Source organism: Mesocricetus auratus, unplaced genomic scaffold, assembly GCF_017639785.1.
Source record: "Mesocricetus auratus isolate SY011 unplaced genomic scaffold, BCM_Maur_2.0 Super-Scaffold_100008, whole genome shotgun sequence".
NCBI lineage: Eukaryota > Metazoa > Chordata > Mammalia > Rodentia > Cricetidae > Mesocricetus > Mesocricetus auratus.
In genome coordinates this window covers 74,532,750-74,556,776 of record NW_024429192.1, presented here as the reverse complement: position 1 = coordinate 74,556,776, position 24,027 = coordinate 74,532,750, and the positions used below count along the sequence as shown (strand labels likewise).

General features: G+C 42.3%; 1 protein-coding gene across 9 annotated transcripts in view; it reads left to right on the top strand.

Annotated features, from left to right (window-relative positions):
• The first annotated feature begins 5,977 nt into the window (after window positions 1–5,977).
• Window positions 5,978–24,027, top strand: part of LOC110342290 — a 53,706-nt gene continuing 35,656 nt past the window's right edge. For 5 of the 9 annotated variants that reach the window (XR_005879023.1, XR_005879025.1, XM_040751193.1 and 2 more), the window contains exons 1-6: window positions 5,978–6,030; window positions 13,302–13,707; window positions 13,799–14,274; window positions 14,676–14,973; window positions 17,703–17,883; window positions 18,401–18,630. The gene's annotated coding sequence lies outside the window, so the exon portion shown is untranslated. Of the gene's footprint in view, window positions 6,031–13,301; window positions 13,708–13,798; window positions 14,275–14,675; window positions 14,974–15,534; window positions 15,629–16,313; window positions 16,353–17,702; window positions 17,884–18,400; window positions 18,631–19,036; window positions 20,001–24,027 lie in introns of those variants that run through there. The other 4 variants (XR_005879024.1, XM_040751194.1, XM_040751195.1 and 1 more) reach the window with 4 other exon arrangements.

The window sequence follows — 24,027 nt, the reverse complement described above, 5'->3', positions numbered from 1 at the left end:
AGGTAATAGGGTAAAAAAATTATTTACAATAAATGATACATGGGATGAATAGTCTCCAGTATTAGGTGATGGGGAGAGTTCAGAGCATCTACTCGGTACTCAGCCTATCTCTTCTGTCACCTGCACTGCACCCAGCTTCCCTGGATCTGCTGGTCCTCTTTGCTTCTCACCACCTACCCTTGGTGAACCTTTAACCAGTCACCAGGACAAATCCCTGAGATGGATTTGTCGTCCTTGCCCTCCATGCTGTAGACATGATTTCCATGTTAATTGGGGCATCTGTCACAAGTGTGGATCATGGTGACAGGAAGCTGCTGGTGACTGTGAAGAGTCGATGTGGACTGTGGGGAATGAGTTTGGCTCCAGGAACAAACATTACAGGGTTTCTGTGCATCTATTCTGACACCAGCTTCCCAGGGTGGAAGGGGCAGACGCAATTCCCCTGCTCTCATGTCTTTGGGGTCACCCTGCACACACCTACATCACTAAGGTCAGCTCTTCTGTGTTGCCTAGGCAAGGTGTTGGGGTCATTCTGCCTAGTGTTGCTGCTGGTGAGAGGCGGGGCCAGCTCTCTAGCTCTAGTGACCTTAATGAGGCCTCTCCCACTTACACTAGGCTGGAGGAGCATGGGTGGTGCCAGAGGGGCATGGGCAGGGCTTCCCTCCCCTTTGTACACCACCATATGGTAGATGAGGGGCAGGAGCAGGTTTCTCACTCTCAATTATTCAGGCCCAGAACATCCACTCTCCATCAACAATGAGGTCAAATCTGCTGTGTTGTCCAGGCTAGGTGCAAGGCCCACTCTCCCTAGTTCTAAGGCACATGCTTTTACACATTCTTGCACACATAGAAATATGCAGTGTTATGCTATAGAATACTCACATATACCTACACTCTCAAGTACACTCACAGTTATTCTCATTTAGCAGCATTTTTATATGCTCACTCTGTTCAATGATCACACACCTGTATACTTAAATGAACAGTGTTAAACACACCATCTCAGATAACGTGCTTAAAGACATAGCAACATGTTCAGATATACACAGAACCACACAGTTACAACTTCACATATTCTTCATACATCCTTGCACATAACTGTATGCTATGTGATTGTTAGTTTTATGAGCTAACATAAACCTAGATATTAGCTGAGAAGAAGAAATCTCAATTGAGGAACTGTCCCTGTCAGGTGGCCTGTGGTCATATCTTGAGTCCTTGTCTTCATTACTATTGATGAAGAAGGAGCCAACCCACTGTGGGCGGGGCTATTCTTGAGCACATGAACCTGGGCTGTAGAAGAAAGGTAGCTGAGCACACTAGGAGAAGCAAGCCAGAGGAACAAGCCAGTAACAGCCTTTCTCCGTGGTTTCTGCTCTCAGGTCCTGCTCTGTGTTCCTCCCTGCCTTCCTTCCCTGGGGGATTAACCTGTAAGCTGAAACAAACACTTCCTTCCAGAGTGGCTTTCGTTTCGATGTCTATCACAGCAATTGAATGTAAATTAAGCATGATGCTGTATACTCGAACACTACAAAACACACACTCAGCATACATTCTGCCACTGATACTCATGTGAACTCACACACTCTTGCATACTTTTCTTCTGTCACCCACAGTCACATGTTCATAGAGCTGTTGTGCTCATAAACACACATCCTTGCATGGCATCACAAATCCCTAAAATTTTAGCACAGGTACTACACTGACTCTCACTTGAACTCAACATATTTATGCACTCGTCCATCAAGCGCTGTGACTTCTATGCACTCTTGTAACACACACATTCACAATCTCTCTCTCTCTCTCACACACACACACACACACACATACACACATACACACACTCTATTATTATCCAAACACATATCCAGAGAAACACAATCCTATGCTCAAGCCTATGTAAAACAAACCACACTCATATAGGCAGAAACAAGCTCATGATCACATAAACACACACATCAAGACAGTCGAGTGTATTATTATAACCACACTCATGGTTATAAAAATAGTCTCACACAAGCTCACAGAGTATCACAAACTATCTTAATATCTCTGCCCTACATCTATCTTACAATAGTCCTAATTGCGAACCAAACCAAAACAGTCAAACTAACTTGAGCCCTATCCCTAGCCTGCCTTCAAAATGCACTAGGACAATAAATAGTGACTGAAAGTCTTTGAGAGCAACCAACCAATCTAACTGGATCCTTTGGTATATACCCAAGATAGAAATAGCTCAGTTGTGAGATAAAATGTTTCAGAAATTTCTGAGAAACTGCCATATTAATTTCCCAAGTGGCTGCACTTCCATAAAAGTGAATGAGTGTTCCCTTTCTCCACATCCTCTCCAACATAAACTGTCATCAGTGTTTTTAATCTTAGCCATTCTGACAGGTGTAAGATGATATCTGCAGTTGATTTGGTTTGTATTTCCCTGATGACTAGGGATGCTGAGCAATTCTTTCAGCCATTTGAGATTCTTCTGAAGAGAATTCTGTTTAGATCTATACTCCATTATTAATTGGATTATTTGGTAGTTTATTGTTGTTTCTTTTTATTTAAATAAGAATCAGACTTGCTTCACATGTCAATTCCTCTCCCTCCCCTCCTCCTCCATTCCCCCAGTCCCTCAACCCCCCATCCAATTCACACTCGACACTCCAGGGAGTGTGTGACCCTTCATGAGGGATCTCCAAGGTCTGTCATATCATCCAGGGAAGGGCCTAGGCCCTCTCCCATGTGTCCAGGCTCAGAGAGCATCCCTCCATGTGGAATAGGCTCCCAAATTCCATTTAGGAATTAAGTTTCTGTCTGGTGATCCTGTCTAGTGGTAAGAGTGAAGTGTTGAAGTCTCCCACTATAACTCTGTGAGGTCTTATGTGTGATTTGAGTTTTAGTAATGTTTCTTTTACAAGAATTGGTGCCTTTGTATTTAGGGCATAGATGTTCAGAATTGAGATTTCATCCTGATGAATTTTTCCTGCGATGAATATGAAATGACCTTCTTCATCTCTTTTGATTGATTTTAGTTGGAAGTATAATTTGTTCGATACTAGGATAGCTACACCAGCTTGTTTCTTGGATCCATTTGATTGGAAATCTTATCCAACCCTAAAGGTTGGGAGGTAATGTCTGTCTTTGAAGGATGTATTCAGTCTTTGTATCCACTCTGTTAACCTGTGCCTTTTTATAGGCAAATTAAGACCATTAATATTGAGGGGCATTAAAGACCACTGACTGTTAATTCTTGTTTGTTTTTTATTTGTTGCTGGTGGTGTTATTGTTTGTGGATTTACCACGTTTTTTTCTTTTGGCTTTTAGTAAAGTTGGATTATCTATTGCCTATGTTTTTGTGAGCGTCGTTACCTTCCCTTGAACCCCAAATAAACACACAGATACTATATTAAGTACAAAACTGTTGGCCAGTGGCTTGGGATTCTTATTGTCTAGATATATCATAATTATTAAACCATAATATATTAATCTATTTATTGACCCCTTTGCTCATCCCTTACCCCTCTCCACAACTGGAGCTCCAGCAGTTCAGTGTTTAGCCATGAATCTCTGTTTCTGCTCTCATCAGCTACTGGATGAAGGCTCGGGGATAGCATTTAAGGCAGTCATCAATCTCATTATAGGGGAAGGTCATTTAAGGTAGTCTCTCCACTATTGCTTAGATTCTTAGGTAGGGTCATTCTTGTTGATCCCTAGAGATTTTCCTAGTACCAGTTTTCTTGCTGATCCCATAATGGCTCCCTCTATAAAGATATCTTTTTCCTTGTTCTCCTTCTCTGTTCTTCCCCCAAGTCGACCTTCTGATCCCTCATGTTCCCCTCGGGTTCCCCTTCTCCACTCCTTTCCACCTCCTTCCCCTACACCCAGAATTTACTCAGGAGATCTTTTCCCCTCCTCCCAGGGGTTGTCCATGTATGCCTCTCTTAGAGTCCTCTTTTCTTTCTAGCATCTCTGGGGTTGTGAATTATAGGCTGGTTATTATTTGCTTTATGTCTAATATCCACTTTGGGCAATTACCTACTGTGTTTATCATTCTGTGGCTGGGTTACCTCACTCAGGATGGTTTCTTTTAGTTACATTTATTTACATGCAAATTTCAAGATGTCATTGTATTTTTTTAACCACTGACTAGTACTCCATTGTTTATATGTACCATATCTTCCCAATCCATTCTTTGGGTGAGGGGCATCTAGGTTGTTTTCAAGTTCTAGCTATACAAATAATTCTGCTACAAACATTGTTATGCAAATGTCCTTGTGGTATGATTGAGTATCCTTTAGGTAAATACCCAAGAGACAGTATGGCTGTCTCTCTTTCTCTAATTTTCCTTTTTCTAATCTTTCTCTCTGCTTGCTTGCTTGATTACACAGTTACACAGTGACTTTGAAGGCTTAAAATCAGATTTAGCATCAGAAGTAGGATGGCAGAAAGAAACTAGAGTCTTCACTAAGAACAGAATATGGAATTCAAGCTGCAGAGGAGCTGGGAGAGCAGCCAGGGGTGTGGGGTCACAGAGCTATAGATTGAATCCAGGTGCAAAGGAAAGAAGACAGGAAAAGGAGGAAGTGACGACTAGGCAGAAGATGGACATCAAGGACTAAAGGAAGAAATACAGGCAGATGAAAGAGGATTAGACCATGTTACAGGCAGATAGGTAGTCAAACTGAGCCCTAGGGACAGTCAAGAGATTTCCATCTGTCAATCCTAAAAAATTATATACTGTGTGACAAGTTGGAAGCTTCGCAGGAAATCTTCTTCTAGAAGATAATTTTTTGTTCTTCCTGCAATTAGTTTTGTCTTCATGCAGGGCAGAAAGGTACATCAGGTCCAATGCCTTGGAGAAACCAACATGAGTGAATAAACAGAATGTAATCCAAACAAATAAAGGACTGAGTTTACTCCTTCTGTTGAGTAAACAGGGAGCCAAAGAAGAATTACAACGAGAAAAATAAGTCCCCTTCCGCCCTCCACCATTTGCGAGGTTGGTCTTCACAAGGGATCAATTTCCACAGTTTAGTAATGATGTAAACAAATAAATTTTGTCAGAGGGCAAAGAAGACAGGGCTTCATCTTCCATGGCCCTAGATATAAAACATTTTAGGTGGTACTCTGAAATGACAAGACTGCCTCAATTAATTCTACAACTATCCCATCATGCTCTTATGAGACCTAGGGATTCTGATGAGAAATAACATCAGGACCTTATGAGACAGAAGTGATGGCACTTCTTCCTCTGAGGCTCATAGTGCTATCTCACATGTCCTTGGATGCCTTGGAAACAGAGCATCTTGTTATAGCATCAATGTCAGTGAGTGAGCATATCTTTTAAATCCACCAACCTCAGTTAAAAGCAAAAGGAACTGAACACCATGAGTGCAGAGATGATGAGGATCATAACAAACAAATGTGATACCGAAGGTTAGGTACAGAGTCTCCAGGACATCAAATAATGCAAGATAACTTCCTGACTAGCCAAAATCAATGTCCATATTCCATGGGCCACAAAACTTCCTGAGTCTATCTTTCTCTTTATCACGATTTACCATTACCATTAAGAGTAAAAGGTCTTTGTCATGGGTTGAATATGATATGTCTGTCCTGTCTCATATGTTGGATCCCTTGTTCTGCTTGAGTAATTAGTGAAATCTTGAATGTGTGGCCTGACTGGAGTCACTGGGCACTTAAGACACCCGGGAGACTGTCAATGAAGTGAACACAGTTGCCTCTGCCTCACACTCTGCTGCCAGTGTCAGCAGCTGAGCCCACCGCCAAGCTATGCCAGATACTCTGAAAGCCCAAGAAAAACACCCTCTGCCTCTCTGAAGTGGGATTATGGCATAGATTTGTCAGGAGCCATGAAAAAGAACTAGACAATGGTGATGGGATTGGGCTGGCTATGATTGGTCCACATTCATGTGACCTCACAGGGAGCCACTGTGAAGTATGACAGCCCCCCACCCATCTAAAGGACCAGTTGGTCCTGGATCTTGTCCTCATTCTACTGTGAACCTTTTGGTAAGCTATAAAGCATTTGGACTCAGAGTTTGTTCTGAGAGCTTTCGTTTTTTAGTGTTATCTTTGGATTGAACATCTGTGATCTGCACTGACCTGAACATAGTGAATTTGCTTACTGGGTGTTGGATTGGTGTTTGGATTTTGATTCACTGTTTATAGTTTTGGATTTACTTTCTGTATTTGCTTGTGTTTTGTGTTTATTACCAACTCTTCTGTTATCTATTCATTTGCATTGGCATTTTGTACATTGTTTTATTTCTTTACCTTAAAACTTCTGTTAGTGCAAATTAGCAATAAAATAAGCAGTTTGACTGTACCAGGATCTTGGATCTTACCCACCAGCTAAGTGACTTGCCATTACATTTTGCTGTGTTTATCAAGTCCCCTATCATAGTAAGAACTTTAGCCAGCCACCAGGCCACTCATGAGACAACACATACCCTGGGGGACTTGGGGGGACAGCACATTTCCTCATGGATTCAGAGGGTCAAGGATAGGGTACCATCACTTTGATTCCCATAAATATGAATTAAAGATAAAGAAACTGAGTTAACATGAATGTAGAAACTAGGAGGTCTATAGCACTCAGAGGCATTAGAGAATGTCAATGTCTAGGTGAAAGGACATTGAAAAGCCTATGTGTTCACTATCTAGTGAATAACTATGTCTCTCACTCAGGTCAGCACAAAGCTCACTGAGTCGACTCATGGTGTTACTGCTGCTCTCATTATAGTCAAATGTCCTCCTTAAAGTTCAAATGACAGAGGACTCCCAACATCATATATCTCTGAATTCCTGCTCTCTTTTGGGGGGTGCTATCTGGGGAGGTTGTGAAACACCTGCATGGCAGAACTAAGAAGGAGAAATTGGGTCATTAGAGGCAATGGAATCTGCAAAGGCCATGCTACAATGCTTGAGATCCAGTTTCCTAAGTCGCCTTCCATGCTTTTCCTGTCCATGGATAGCCAGAGCATACAAAAGACTTATGTACAATTTTGTTACTTTTCCTCAAGGGTTAAGTTATGTTCATGAGAAAAGACATGCATTGCTGGCAGACACAAAGAGGAACAACATCTTTGGGTTGTGAATAACCTGATAGGATTTTTGCAGTGACCTCACTGGAGCCACTGTGAGGACTTGCAAACCTGCCCATTGAACACACTGGCTGTTCTGAGTCTTGTACTCACACAGCAGAGAAGGTGTTGCTTTGTGGACTTCAAGGAGTTTGGACTCAGAAAACAGACCACGTACACTTTTATTAATATATATATATAATTTATCTAACTTTTTACACATATTACTCTCAGTTCCCTTTCCCTCACCTCCCCCCCGGCCCCCCATTCCTCCCAATCCCCCCATCCCACTCCATCTCCCTTCCACTCCTCAGGGAGGGTACGGCCTTCCATGAAGGATTTTCAGAGTCTGTCATATAATCCCAGGCAGGGCCTAGGTCCTCCCCCATGTGTCCAGGCTGAGAGAGCATCCCTCCATGTGGAATGGACTCCCAGAGTCTATTTGTATGCCAGGAATAAATACTGATCCAAGAACCCATAAATTGCCAAGGTCTCTTCTCTGACACCCAGGTTGGGGGGGGTGTCTGGGTCATTCCCATGCTGGTTTCTCAGTCATCAGTCTGGGGTCCTTGCGTTCCCCCTTGTTTAGGTCAGCTGCCTCTTTGGGGTTCGTCAGCATGGACTTGATTCCTTTAATCATAAGCCCTCTTTGCAACTGGGTTTCAGTTCAGTTCGGTTTTTAGCTGTGGGTGTCTGCCTCTGCTTCCGTCAGCCACTGGATGAGGGTTCTAGAATGGCATATAAGGTAGTCATCAATCTCATTATCAGGGGAGGGCATTTAAGGTAGCCTTAATTCCAGCTGATGTCATTTTTGTAGATCTATGAAGATCTCACTAGTGTCAGACCTCTCCTCCAACTTATAATGGCTCCCTCTTTTATGGTATCTCTCATCCTTCTCTCCTCTATTCTTGCTCTGGCTCAACCTTCCTGCTTTCCCATGTCGTCCTCTCCCCCCTCTCTTTCTCCCATCTCCCCCTCCCCTCCTCTCTCCCCTGCTCCCACTCCAATTAGGAGATCTCCTCCCATAACCCTACTCTGGGTTACCATGCATATGTCTCTTAGGATCCTCCCTGCTTTCCAGAATCTTTAGTGGTGGCATTGTAGGCTGGCAATCCCCTGCTCCATCTCTAAAATCCATATATGAGAGAGTACATACCATATTTGTCTTTTTGTGACTGGGTTACCTCACTCAGGGTGGTTTCTTCTAACGCCACACATTTGCCTGAAAATTTCAAGATTCCATTTTTTTCTGCTAAGTAGTACTCCATTGTGTAGATGTACCACATTTTCTCTATCCACTCTTCAGTTGAGGGGCATCTAGGTTGCTTCCAGGTTCTGGCTATTACAAATAATGCTGCTATGAACATAGTTGAGCAGATCTCCTTATTGTATGATTGTACTTCTTTCAGGTATATGCCTGGATCTTGTGGTAGGCTGATTTCCATTTTCCTGAGTTATCTCCATACCGATCTCCAAAGGGGCTGCTTGAGTTGGCATTCCCACAAGCAGTGGATGAGTGTTCCCCTTTCTCCATATCCTCTCCAGCATACATTGTCATTAGTGGGTTTGATTTTGACTGGAGTGAGATGATATCTCAGGGTTGTTTTAATTTGCATTCCCCTGATTGCTAAGGATGTTGAGCACTTTCTCAGCCATTTTAGACTCCTCTATAGAGAATTCTCTATTTAATTCTGTATGCCACTTTTTAATTGGATCCTTTGGAGTTTTGGAGACCTGCTTCTTGAGTTCTTTGTAAATTTTGGAGATAAGCCCTCTGTCAGATGTGGGGTTGGTGAATATCTTTACCCATTCTGTGGGCTGCCTTTTTGTCTTGTTGACTGTGTCCTTTGCCTTGCAGAAGCTTCTCTGTTTCAGGAGGTCCCATTTATTAATTGTTGATCTCACTGTCTGTGCTACTGGTGTTATGTTCAGGAAGCAGTCTCCTGTACCAGTTCATTCAAGGGTACCTCCCACTTTCTCTTCTAGCAGGTTCAATATGGCTGGATTGATGTTGAGGTCTTAGATCCAGTTGGACTTAAGTTTTGTGCATGGTGATAGATATGGATCTATCTGCTGTCTTTTACATGCCAGCATCCAGTTATGCCAGCACCATTTGTTGAAGATGCTTTCTTTTCTCCATTGTATGCTTTTAGCTTCTTTGTCAAAGATCAGGTGTTCAAAGTTGTTTGAGTTGATATAGGGTCTTTGATTCAATTCCATCGGTCTACCTGTCTGTTTTTGTGCCAATACCAAGCTGTTTTCAGGACTATAGTTCTGTAATAGAGCTAGAAGTCAGGGATGGTGATGCTTCTGGAAATTCCTTTATTGTGCAGGGTTGTTTTGGCTATCCTGGGTCTTTTGTTTTTTCATATAAAGTTGAGTGTTGTCCTTTCATGGTCTGCAAAAAATTGTGCTGGTATTTTGATAGGAATTGCATTGAATCTGTAGATTGCTTTTGGTAAGATTGCCATTTTTACTATGTTGATCCTACCTATCCAAGAGCATGGGAGATCGTTCCATTTCCTGGTGTCTTCTTTAATTTCTTTCTTTAAAGACTCAAAGTTCTTGTTATACAGGTCTTTCACCTATTCGGTTAGAGTTAACCCAAGATATTTTATGTTGTTTGTGGCTATTGTAAAGGGTGATGTTTCTCTGATTTCTTTCTCATCCCCTTTATTGCCTGTATGTAGTGGGGCCACTGCTTTTTTGAGTTAATTTTGTATCCTGCCACTTTGCTGAAGGTGTTTATCAGCTGTAGGAGTTCTCTGGTAGGATTCTTTGCATCGCTTACATAGACTATCGTATCAATTGCAAATCATGAAAGTTTGACTTCTTCCTTTCCAATTTGTATCCCCTTGACTTGGTCTTGTTGCTTTATTGATCTAACAAGAACTTCAATTACAAAATTGAAGAGATATGGAGAGAGCGGAGTCCTTCTTCATGATTTTAGAGGAATCTCATTGAGTTTCTCTCCATTTAGTTTGATGTTGACTGTTGGTTTGCTGTATATTGCTTTTATTATGTTTTGGTATGATCCTGTTATTCTGAATCTCTCCAAGACCTTTATCATGAAAGGGTATTAGATTTTGTCAAAGGCTATTTTAGAGTCTAGTGAGATGATCATGTCATTTTGTTTTTCAGATTGTTTATATGGTGGTTTACATTGATGGATTTTCATATGTTGAACCATCCCTGCATCCCTGGGATGAGGCCTACTTGATCATGGTGTATGATTTTTCTGATGTGTTCTTGGATTTGATTTGAGAGTATTTTATTGAGTATTTTTGCGTCAATATTCATGAGGGAGATGGTCTGCATCTTGGTTGTGTCTTTGTGTGGTTTGGGTACTAAGTTAATTGTAGCCTCATAAAAAGAATTTGGCAGTGATCCTTCTGCTTCAATTGTGTGGAACAGTTTGAAGAGTATTGGTATTAACTCTTCCTAGAATTTTTGGTAGAATTCTGCACTGAAGCCATCTGGCCCTGAACTTTTTTCAGTTGGAAGGCTTTTATGGCTGCTTCTATTTCTTTAGGGGTTATAGAACTGTTTAAATTGTTTATCTGCTCTTGATTTAATTTTGGTAAGTGATATCTATCAGGAATCATCCATTTCCTTTAAATTTTCCAATTTAGTGGAGTAGAGGTTTTCAAAGTGTTAACTGATGATTCTTTGGATTTCCCCTGTGCCTGTTGTTATGTCCCCCTTTTCATCTCTGATTTTGTTAATTAGCATTTTCTCTCTGTGTCTTTTGGTTTGGTTGGATAAAGGTTTGTCTATCTTGTTGATTTTCTCTAAGAAACTCTGTTTCTCATTGATTCTTTGTATTGTTTTCTTTGTTTCTACTTTATTGATTTCAGTTCTCAATTTGATTATTTCCTTGCGTCTACTCCTCCTGGGTGAGTTTGCTTCTTTTTGTTCTAGCACTTTCAGGTGCTCTGCTAATTCTCTAGTTAGTGTGGCAATTCTTCAGCTTCGTCATGTGGGACTTAGTGCTATGAACTTTCCTCTTAGAACTGCTTCCAGAGTAGCCCACATGTTTGGGTATGTTGTGTCATCATTTTCATTATATTCTAAGAAGTCTTTGATTGCTTTCTTTCTTCCTTCCTTTACCCAGGGGTGATGCAATTGAGCATTGTTCAATTTCCAAGAGTTTGCAGGTTTTCTGCAATTTGTGTTGACACTGAATTCTAATTTTAAGCTGTGGTGATCCTCCAAGATACAGAGGGTTTTCCAATTTTGTTGTATCTGTTGAGGTTTGCTTTATTGCCAAGTATGTGGTCGATTTGAGCGAAGGTTCCATGTGGTGACTACAGGCATCCCCAGTCCAGCTCCTCCAAAATGCTATGCATTCCCTGTTCTCGGAGAGCATGGGAGAAAGGATATCTTTTTTCCCTAATTTTGCATCTCGTTAAGGATTTCTTAACTGAGTTGATCAAGTAATGCAGTCCCTGGCATTAGATAAAATATTTTGGGTCATTCCCTGCTGTTACTGGTCCATCCCTTGCAGTGACATCACTTGAGCTTTTTGAGACATGAAAGAAATCCATTCACAGCGGAGAAACTCACGTTGAATGGAGAGCAACTGCATCCCAGAATTGTTCCTGATACACTTGGGCTTTCCTAGTCTCATACTTGACATTGGGCATTTTCCTCTCTGGTGTTGTGGATTCTATGTTCTGCGTTTCATTTGATTCACACACTTACCCCTTGTGTTTGATTCATTGATTTTTTTCTTCTGTTCATTTGCTTTTTAAACAAATCAGTCATTTTTTATAAACTTTCTTGGCATATTGGGAACTGAATGTTTTCATCAGATGATTTTCATCTGTTGTGTTACATTGCAACACTTACTGGCATGTGCTTACAGTTGGCCCCTTTTCTTTAAGATGCCACCTATCCAGTCCTGACTCCAGATATTCTCATGATACATCTGGAAATTTCATATTACAACCCACCCAATATTGTAAATGGAGTTCTTAATTGAACTGGATAATAAAAACCCTGAGTCAGATATAGAAGAAAACGCTGAGATTAAGAGGAGGAACAAACCACTGCCACACATTAGCTCCTTAGCATCTCAGCAGACAAGAGAGCAAGTTCTGTTCTCTCTGTTTATATCCTGATTCTGCCTAGCTACCTCACTTCCTGTCTGTCTGTACAGACCTTCAGCCATCTACTGTTAACTAGTGACAAATTCCATATTCTGACCTTCAGAAAGGCTTTATTGGTACAAGGAAATATCACTACACTATATTCATGGGTATTTTGCAACATAACACAATTCCATTCTTCATGTCTGAGCATGGCCTCTTCCCTTGACTTTGCCCATTAACTGTCCTCGGTGTTTCTGGGGAATTCTCCTATATATCCATAGGTCTCCATGCTTAACTCACTGTGGGCATGAAGTATCTCTGTCATGTATTGTTGACCAATCTTGAACAAGGAATCTCATTTCACGTGATATTCATCAAGGACATTAGTTTATTCATAGTTTGTGTGTGTGTGTGACTGCACGCTTATGGTTTGGCATCAGTGTAGTTTGGCTTTTTACAATGTTTGGAATGATCTCTCCTTGTCTGCTTCGTGAAGTAGCATGAGAATCATTGACCTCCATTGTCCCATAGAGCCTGCATGTAAGACCCTTTATGCAATCTATCGGTCCTGGGCTTTCAGTGTTGGGAGAGACTGTTTTACTCTTTCAACATAAGAATTTACCATCATTTTCAGGGTGCAGCAGTGGTTAAAAAAAGGGGGTGCATGTTTGGTATCCTGATATATTACTGGTGGCTTCTGGTTGTGAATTGAGCAGTATCTGTCTTTGAGGATTGTCAATCTCTGAAGTACAAGGTTGACAGGCACCTCGAGGGTTCCCATTGATCTTACACATCCCTTTCCTTTCTCACATTTCAATAATTTGTGTCTTTCTGTGGGTGATTAATGTCAAGGGCTTCACAGATTAGTTCCTCCTTCAAAGGACAGGATCTTCTTTCTCTGACCTTTGTTTCAAGCTCAACTGTACAGTTACTTCCTCCCTGAACTTTCTTATACTTTCTCATATGTCCTTTGGGGTTTGTGTTTTTTTAATCTTTGACTTCAAGATGAATAATAACTGTTCTTGAGAAACCTTTGAGTTTCATGACCTAAAAATTGATAGCCATAATCTTGTATCCTACAGATGATTTTGTATTTTTACTTCAGGTGCCATTCTCCACCTAAAAAGGTGGAGGACATGGCAGAGGAAATATCATGGAAGGATCTCAGTGATGCCAATGTACAAGCAGCATCAGGACCACTAAGTGTGATGTGGTCTATCTCAACTCTGGTAAAAACTGTGTGTTCCCTAAGCCACCTGGAGGAGAGCAACTTTGAAACACCTGGAACAAAGACATTTTATGAAGGCCTTGCCCAAAATGACATGCTTTATGAGAGAAAAAGCAATTATAGGATTGGCCTAAAAGAAAACCATCGAAAGAGCCGTTCCACCAAGAAGCCTGCACATCGTCTCACACTCCCTCGATTTCCACTGAAGAGGAGATGGAGTGAGCTGGCTCTGCCCACGTTTTTCACAACCTCGCCACAAAGGCCAAGCAACAAAGGCCAGGAGGTAAACGAAAAAAGTAGCTAGTGTTTCCCTAAATCCATCTCATCTGATTTATACATCAGACATTAACTCACCTGTGAATTCTGCCCCACAGAGTGATTGTCTGAAGACAGTAAGAACGTCTGAGGAGACAGAAAATGCTGCATCATTTGGGGAAACACCTGAGGCTGAGATAGAGGAGACCATCACTTTTAGTACTACAACGCTGGAATTACTGGGCGTGCTAGCCGACAGCAAATGTGAAATGAACCATGAACCACATGATGATGCCACCATTATGAAGAATGAAGCAAGTGCAGATTTGAGTGACCTTATCAGCCAAATGACAAGGGATCTCACATGTGCTGTGTCCCACCCACAGTATGGGAACAACCGATGCGACATAGTCAATGACATAATGAGTATGGCATTGCCATCTCCATCTCCAAATGAGGAGCTCCAGGAGGCACCCATAGCCTCCAACAGGCAAAGCAGAAGGAGCTGGAAAGGGGTGAGGAGGCAGCGTAGGAACCTGTTTGAAAGCTTATGCTGCTGTCTCCTCACCCCAAGTACAAAAGACACAACATCCAGGTATGGAGGGGAAGGAATAGGAAAGGGGTTCACGGAAATGGTGCAACAAGGCCACAAAATTCACATGGGTATTTGATGTTTCGTTTTCAAAGGCTCTTTGGCACTGATAGGCTGCACACATTTACAGGACATGAATCATAAGGTGTCTCTTAACCTAGAAATGGTTTTCCCACTGAATCTGCTCATGAGGAGTCTGGGGAAGTTGAGCCAGAAGCAGACAGCAGGGGTTGTTTCCAGGCAGAAGGATGCAGGGAGATGGGAGGAAGCAGGGCTTTGTGAAAGGGAGCACAGTTAGGAAGGGAGGAATCTGGTGGAGAGAGCCATGGCAGCACAGGGCCACTCTTTCTAATTCCTTCTATATCCAAGTCAGTGAAACAGTCCTTTGTTTGTGTCTTTTCAAGGGTCGAAGATGAGGCCCAGACCCGTGGTCCCTAAACCACAGGTCTGTGTTCGGCCTGGTGGGGCATAAGAGACACTGGAGGGAACCAGGCCAGAACAGAAAGGAGGTGTGCCCCAAACCTCTTCTTCATGCCATACACCTCCAGCAACCTGAGAACAAGCAATGTCAACATCTTCCCATGCAGAGATGGAGGCTTGATTTCATTGGTCTGCAGCACTAGTGGCTGGGCAGTGAAAATAGCCCATTATTCACCGGACATGAAGAGGAATGCATCCTGCTCCACAGTCCACAGAAGGAAAGTAAGTGCCCTACATGACTCTGGATCCCCATCAACTTCCCCTCTCCTTTCTGTCAACAGAAGCAATGAGCAGATTCAAAGAAGTCTTAGGTGGTAAAGAGGCACAGGAAGAGGAGGGGAGAAGAGGAGGAGTAGGACCAGTGGAAAATGTCACCAAAGAAAAGCAGTAAGAGAGGGAGGAGTAATAGGCATGAGACTGAATGAGGAGGACATTTGTCCAGAGGAAATTCCAGCATGGCAGCAGAAAAGTAAGGGATGACTGTGTGGACTGCTGACAGGGTCCCAGCCGAGCAGGAGTAGGAGTCAGATGTTCCTGAAGGAGACTTAGGGCTCATGGGTCATGGGTACAGAGATGAGAAGACCTTATCTTATGTTTCTCATGAAATCCAGCTTGAATGCTGCCTGGGAATTCTGCTCTTGTCCTGAGATGCTCAATCAGGGTGTGGTTACAGAGAACAGAAGCCTCATGTTTCTCAGAAGCCTCTTCCTATGTCTGCCTGACCCACTCTTGGATTGATCTGGTGACATCTGTGTCTTTGTCTTCACAACCCTCTTCCTTCAGGCCCCAAGTTGCTATTGAATAGATGAGCAATTCTTTACAGGACCATGGAACATCAGTGCCCAGACAACGCCAGCTAACTTGGCAATTCTCTGAGGTCAGTGCCAACTTTGGTTAGGATTAGAAGGAAACCTAATTGTCAAAGAGCTGTAGATGACAGCTGGGGACTGGTGTACACCTTACCTGTGTGAGCTGTTGGCAGTCTTCTCCTGCCCAACTTTCCCATAGGAAGAATGTTCTTGACTCACCAGGGCACCCCAGCTAACATTGACTTCTGGGATCTAATCTTGTAGGATCATTCAGGTGTAGTAAACTGATGTCCCCTGTGTATCTCCTGTGGTAGAACATGAGTTTCCATATCCTAGTCTTGATGTACACCAACCATCCATACTGACCTCTCTTCTTTGCAGAGGTAGATGGTCCTTTGTGACTGCTTATCAGTTTGTCTGAGATACACTTGATTGGCCACATCTTGCACCTGTAGCCATGATCAAGGCCTACATGGCAGCTTGCTCAGCTAGTTCTACTGACAGTCATAGTGGCTCATTATCTTATTCTAATACTTCTCCCTTTACATATTACTTGGACTTTTTCTCTTTCATATTTCCATATTCGAATATTGTTTAGATCATATTGTGCTGAGTATAATTTCCTTTCACTTTTGAAATTCTTGTCCAAACTAGAAAACTCTGAATGCCCTGTGAAGCTGGACCTCAGCTAATGTAAACAATAATGTTCCTCCTTGGGTCAGGTTTCAAAGGTGAAAGCCATACTGTGCAGGTATGCTTGCTCTGCCTTTTCTGTGAGCATCTACCCTTCTGGTAAGAACTGACTTCGTTGAGATGCCTTAGTGGGAGTGGTAGTCTCTTGTTTGTGTCCACATGACTTTTTCCAACAGACTCCAGCTTTTTTTATGAAACTAAATATGTATCATCTGATGTAGGCACCCTGCACACTTGTGAGTTGTGACCTGGTGGGGGAAGTCTGGATATTACATTCAAGTCTGGCAAGCTGTGTTTCTCAAAGTGACAGAGAGAAGAGAAGCATCCTGGACCTTGGTTGGTCTTCTTCAAGTCTGCAACAGCTTGTGTATACACTGATGCTTTTGAAGCAGCTTCTGCCCACAGTATCATTTAGTTTTCATTCAATGATTCTATGTGGTCATAAAGCAGATAACAGTGGCTACAAGTAGTCTGTACTACATCCCAATGATTCCCATTGAACATATCATTAAATGGAATCCTCTGGAGTTGGTACTGTTCTGTTAAATATATGAATATCATTCTCTGTTAGTAATATCATTCTCTGGTGCATCTTACTAACAGAATGATTTTGTGAAGGTTTAAGTCTGAATCGTCTCATATTTTTCACATCTGCTGTGGTTAATATATAACTAACCTCAAGCATCCCTGAGACATGCATTGATTCTGAAGTCACTGTCAACCACCCATCTTGGACCCTGCACCATCACCTGCTTTCACAACCCAGGATCATCGTGTCACTGCTGTGCCTACAACATCTGTCCTATTTCTTCCTTTCCCTGGCTCTCTGCTGTTGGTTTACATGCATGTGTGGTCTTCGAGCTCCCTTCTGCACAAGTTCAACCCAAACTAATTTTCACAGTTGAGTGGCTAATGGCAGAAGAGACACTGGGCAGAACTGTGGTTAAATATCTCTAGAACACATTGACATGTTTACCTGAGAATCGCAGGTGCCATCTTGGCCTATTGCCTGGTTTTGCACTCTGCTTAACAGCTGCAATCTCTGTATTGGTATTTGCTGTCTTTTCTATGCCATGCTTTGTCATCTCCTGGGACTGTTATCCAGGTCTGCCTCACTACTGTAAGCCCTTGTACACACAGCATCCAGAACAGGTGCCTGCTCCTCTATAGTATAAAGACATGTCTATCATCCTAGGTCCGATGAACAGTTGTGAAAGGTGATGACTACTCTGCGACTTAAAGGAGTGTGCTAGGTCTCTCTGGAGTCTCCACAGGACAGGTGCTCACATGTGGTAGCAGAAACAGACATGGCTCCTGATGACTGAGTCCTCCACTCTTTGTGATGATCAGGATCTGAAAGAGGTCTTGGCACACAAGCCTGGATGTCTTACCACCTGCTTTTATATTCCATGGGACAAAGTCATTCACTTCACCTCCTTGCTGTTTCAGGAACTCACACTGTGAATCAATCACTGGGAGGAGTTAAGGAGAACTCAGTTGCATGGCTAGGCCTCTACTGTGAGGTCCCTGGAGATGAGATAAAGACAGAAGACCCTGGTCTAAGAAGGAGCTGGGCCTATCTCCCATGGCTTGTTCTTCTCCATCTTCATTTTTCTATGACACACTACAGGTAGGGTCAGGCCTAAGGGTACTGGGGAGGACCCTGTTCTCAGTCCCTTCTGGTCCAGATTCCCCAAGAAGTTGTATCTCAACTCTGCTGTTCAGGCTAAGGGATGTCCTTCTGTATCCAGGGAATATATGTTGCCTTTATTGGTGGAGAAATTAAATTGATTTGACCAATGGCCAGGCAGAATTTAACCAGGTAGGAAATCCAACCAGAGTTGAAGACAGAAGACAGGTAAAGTCACAGAGATGGCATGTAGCCACCAGAGATAAGATGTGAGGTAACAAGGCACAAGCATCATGGTAAAATATAGAACATTAGAAAGATATAAATTTAGAGGTAGAATTAGCCAGTAAGAAGCCTGAGCCATTGACCAAACAATAATAATTCATATTTGGCCTTTGTGAGAACTGGCAGGTGGGACGGAAAACTTCCCACTACAATTCACTAAGTTTCTGCTTTGGCACGTTCTTTTCTCAGGCTGTATTTACAGAAACATCCTCTTTCTCCATGTCTCTTGTAGCAACAGCCCGAATCCCTTGCATCCTGAGGAGTGGCTTCAGTGTTTGTGTTACTAGCATTAACGGGTACCAGAAGATGATGCAGGGGAGTCCTCCTCGGTTTGGGTTTGTCCTGCACTACTACTGAGACTCAGACAGGCAGCTGGGGTGTGGCGTTTCCATTACATTCTCGGAATCCTCAGAACCCTCAAAACTGCTGAAAACCTACATACTTCTGAGCTGCAGGTGGAGGGTGAGGCTCAGTATTACTTGTTATCTGGGGAAACAGTGTTTCTCACACTGAAATAGGCAGATGGGGGAAGTAGGCATAAATTGTAGCTTCTGCTAAAAAAAACATTGGTGGTAGAATGTTTGTAGGGGACAAAGGAAAGGAGAGAAGGAGGCTTACCAACATCCCCTGCCACAGCATTAGTTCTTAAGAGAGCAGAGGCCCAAAGTGTTGGTGCTGGCAATGACAGAACAGTAGGTCTCCCACAAAGGTGCCTCCACCACATGGAGGGCAAGCTGGGTGTGAGTATCCAGTAGGGTGACTACTCTGAGGCACACCAGACTTACCTGATAGTCTTCAGATACATATCCAGAAACAAGCACAAAGGAGCCCCGGGATTCATGTACTCAGTATTATTGCTCTACTTCAGTCATGGCCAGAAGAAGAGTGCAGCTGACCTGTCAGTTCTGGTCCTGAGTCCCTGGAGAAAGAAGAGGTGAATAAATCTGAGGAGTTTTTAAAAAATCTGGCTAAAGTGTTCAGTTTCATGGACCAAATTCTCCCAAGTAAGTAGCCTTTGTGTCCAGAGACCGGTAGAGGTCTAGCTGAGGACCTGAGCAATTGGGCCATCATGGCCTCCACCAGCTTTCTGGTCCTCATTCCGTGTGAAGTGCAAAAATACTGTAAGTCTCAGTTTATTTCTGCTCTCCACTGTGTGCAAGGGCTAAACCAACATGCTGGATGAGTTTCCCTCCAAATCTTTGTAACCCAGACTGAGCTATACTTTCTCTGCTTGAAAAACAGAAACAGTACTCTGGTGGTCTTTAAAATGTATAGAAAGAAGCACAAATCCATCCAGGATGGGCCACCTTTGGTTCAATCCTCACACAATTTCATCTGGTTTCTGCTGCTAGCTGTGGACTGTGACAAGCTGACTGTGTTCAGTACCAGCCTTCCCTGCAGAGGGACTCCATTTATAAAGAGTACCTCAACAGCATTGGAAGTTCTTTTTTTGGAGTTGCCAAAGCAGACATCATCCAATGGAGGCTAGCTTGGGCACGTGCTGAGCTGCCTCATGGTCTCCTCAGAGCAGGAGGAGGGGAGCAACAGTCAACATGACAGCATCCAAATTGAGGTGGATTTAAAAGCTGACTGGCCATCTTGTAGATGCTTATGACCAGCACCAATGGGACTGATTTATTACCATGCTGAAAATAGCACCCCTTGCCCAGTCGGCTCCTACTCAGTGCATGGCTGGAGTGGCCTCCTGTGCAGAATCTGTCCCTATTTATGTATGGAGGTTGAGGGCTGTGTGTCCAGGATCATGTGTGTGCAAGTCACAATTCCTGCTGGTCAACCATGCTCCTTCAGATCTCCATCAATAAAGTGTGGCCCTCCTGTAGCACCCTGCTTTCTTCAATGTCTCTGGTTCATTTTAAAGAGCTATAGGGAGACAGGCAGCCTAGCATCAGTGATCAGTATCCCTTCCCCTGTATCAGTGCACCCACAGCATGCCAGAGGAGAGGTGGCTACCTCTCTGAGCCTGGCAAGATCCTGAGTCCTGTCAATGAGAGTTGTTTCTGTTTTGTCTAATTTCTGTTTGAACACAGAGTCATTTGGCAATCATGGTAAGAGTCTCAGGTATAGACCATGGGTGCTGTGGTGGACAAGTTCCTTGAGGTCACAATCAGCCCTTGGTGCATCCCTGCTGGTCCATATGAGCCTTACATTGCTGCCCTGCAGATGTTTTAAAGAATGTTATGAGTTTCTAAGTCCTTTGCATAGCAGGAGTTTCTTTTCCTGGGTAGGGGATTTTTCAACCTAATGTTCAGGATTTTCCCAAATTATGAGTTCATCAATGAGCAATACCCTTAATTACCACAGATAACACCTATGCTACCAGTCTGATTATAAGGGAGACAGGTTACTTTTCACAATTGAAATAAATAAGAGTTGTAGACCAAGACACCTCTATCTAGCTTGGGAAGGAGCATTATTTATTGTAAAAAAATTGGCATTTAAAGAGGGTTTCTGTCACCTGTTGACTAAAAGTCTTTTCTACTGAAATAATATTAGTTGATTTTTGCTACCTAGCATATTTTTACACTATTGAAATGAATGATAATGAAAAAGTTCAATCAGAAGTTTGATTCCATGTTTTCACCAACTAATAAAGACAAAAAAATCAAACTGAGAAAACTCTCAAACCTACACTAGGGCTGAAAACAAATGCTGGTGAAAGGGTAGGGGAAGCTTCATCCGTTGTGTGTGGGCTTCCAAGTGGTGCTGCCCCCTGCAAATCAGTGTGAAAATTTCTCAAACAGGCTTAAAGTAGATACTCTATACACTTACCTTTGCAGAAAAGACTCCATACCCAACTAGAGGTGTACTTGTTCAGCCATGTGTCTAACCATTCTATTCACAATAGCTAAGGAATGAAAGCAGCCTAGGTATTCTTCAACTGGTTAATGGGTGATGAATATATTGTTTAACAATACAATAACTTTCAGCTCTAAAGGACAATGATACTTGCAAACAAATTGATGGAAATGAAAGAGATGATACTGAGTGAGGGCCCCCAGGTCCAGAAAGACAAATGTCCTCTGTTTTCTCTTATTTGCAGATTCTAGAGTCAAATCTTTTTTGTTTGAATGTTTACCTTGAGTATCCACAGAAGCCAGGAGAGTAGTAATGGAGCATTGTGGGAGACGGAGATGTAGCTTCAGAAAGTGAAATAGCAGGACACAGGTGCTGTGAAGGGAACAATAAACAGGGAGTAGGCTTGACTATGTAAGAGGACGTGACTGTTAGAGAAGAAAAGGGAGGGAGGAATACAAAGAAGGAAAGAAGAGTGAGAACAATGCTTAGGGAGAGGGAAAGTAATACTGAGGAAGTTTGAGCAGCAAGAGCAAACCCCATTTATATACTTACAAAAACTACATAGAAACACATTGTTTTAGAGCCACATATTGGGATATTGCACCCCCTGGACCTGTGCATTAACTAAAACCACCCAGTGGAAGCTATGAAATATCACCTAGATTTGTTACTGTATTCCACGAGATATTCAAAGAAATAGAAGTTAATGCCATTGCTTTATAGTTACCGGCTAGAACATCAGGGTGAGATCCTATTGCTGAAGACACAGCAACCTATGGTCATCAAAGTGTCTTCTGTCTGGAAGCTGCCTCCTGAAGGAATAACATCATGAATTTTGGAGGTACTATGCAGGGGGCACATGTTATTAATTGCCTTATCCAGATAAAAAGGTGGAAAACTACACAAAAGTTATAGAAAGTCATCCCTAACAGTGTCATAGAGATAAATGCATCTAGGGGAGAGACAAAAGCTACCTAATTGAACCTGTAATCAACCCAACTTCAGGGAGCTCATGCATTGCCCAATAGACCTACACAAAAACCCATGAATGGACACCTCATAACCCTAGAGGAAAAACTGCTACTACCTACAATAACGCTTAAGTAGGTTTTTTGTCCTTTGTTTTGTTTTTAGAGTCTACACAAAGCTTCCTTAGTAGAATGAATCTGGCTTCAAGAGAGAGTTTGAAAGTACTCCTTCCACTTCTATTTCCCTGTTAATTAAAGAACTATTGGTTACTCTTCTTTTAAGGTCGATAAGAGTTGTGATGTGGATCCATCTGTATCCAAGGACTGTATAGTTGTAAAAAGGTTTTGGTGCAGTTTCAATGACCTTATTTTGAAGGCTAGTTTAATGTGTACATCCATTCTTGGTTTAATGTCACTGTTTCAGTTATATCTAGAATTTTATCAATTTTTATGCTAGGATTTCCAATTTGATAGTGTTTGTATTTTTTCTTTAACCTTTGTGTTTTTTAATATTTCTTAAGATTATGATTAAATCACTTCCCCTTTCCTTTACTCTACCCAAACCCTCCCATATAACACTCTCTGCTATTTCACTCTTAATAGTCTTTGGTTGAGGTAGTTCCTTGTTTAGGATTAAGACATTAGGCTTTTCCAAGTCCATACCTGTTGCTGAGACATTATGGGAATTGCTTCTGATATTAGTTGGAGACACAATCTCACAGGAAATTCCCTGATTCTTACAATCTTTCCATATCCTCTTACTCACGTTTATCTGAGTTTGGGAGTATGTATAGAAGTATTCATTGGGACGGGCATGGACAACTGTGCAGTTTGATTGATTTTGTTTTTCTGTGGTTGTCTTCATCTGTTGCAAAGAGAAGTTTCACTGATGAGGGGTAAAGACTTAACTTCTTTGTGAGTATCAGGACATGTATATAGACTGTTATACATTATTCTGGTTAATAAGTTAATAGCTATAGATTCTCCTCTAATCATGATTTCATCAGCACTGAGTAGTTAGACAGGTTTCTCCTACAAGGTCTGGATTCCCTCTGTTTGTGTGGCTCTTAAATCCAATTAGAGAGCTGCTGGTTAGCACTAAGGTATAGTTGTCAGTACTGCATCCTTACTCTACTGGTTATTGTCCTGGTTCATGGATGTCAAGCTGCTTAAGACTGTTAGTTGTCTCCTTCCTTTAGGTTTGCATGACATCTTCTGGAACCATGAAAGTTAGACCTCAGGAAGGAAATGTTCAGGTCAGTCCAGTTTACAGGTCTCAGGGATGTGTTTCTGAAGTGCATGGTGTTTTAATCAAAAGGACTTACCCTGTGGGAGGTTAGAAAGGGCAACATCCATGGTTCCTATATTTTATGAGTCTCTTGGAGCCCACCAACAAACAACTCATGCTTCCCATGTCTGATTTTGGTGTGTTTGTTAGGGGTCCTTTGGCTCTGGGCAGATAACCTTCTACACAGATGATAAAATTTCATTAATACCCTATGTATATTTATACACTGACTTACACGTGGTTATAATGTTTTAGGTGAATAGTTCATAGTGTGATTCTTTGAGGATTATCTGAGCATCCTTCCTGTTGTTTTACCAACCTCTATCCTTCTCCTGTAGTCACCTTGCTCCACTCCTCTTAGAGGCTTCTTGTTTCCCGCTTCTTCCATCAGATTGTTTGTATTCTGCCAGTGCCCATTGCTTGCTCCCCCTGTACTTATCTCCTTCTCCCTCCCAAAGAGCTGCCTTTCCCATTTCTCCTATCTGGTCACTTTTACCTGGCATTATGATATCTATTGATCTCCAGTCAGCTCCCCTAACCCTGGCAATTTACTTTTCAGAATATGTACTCACATATGAAGATTGGAGATGGAGCCTACAGAGAGAGAGAGAGAGAGCCTGGCATACACCTGGCACTAAACAAGGCCCTGTGAATGCAGTGTACACAAGGAAGGGACATAGGTCTTGGACAGTGGTAATAGAGTGGTCTGGAATACTTTAGAAAAGTATATGGCACATGACTGAGAAATCATAAAAGACTTGGTCTTAGTTGTGCAAAGACACTTTT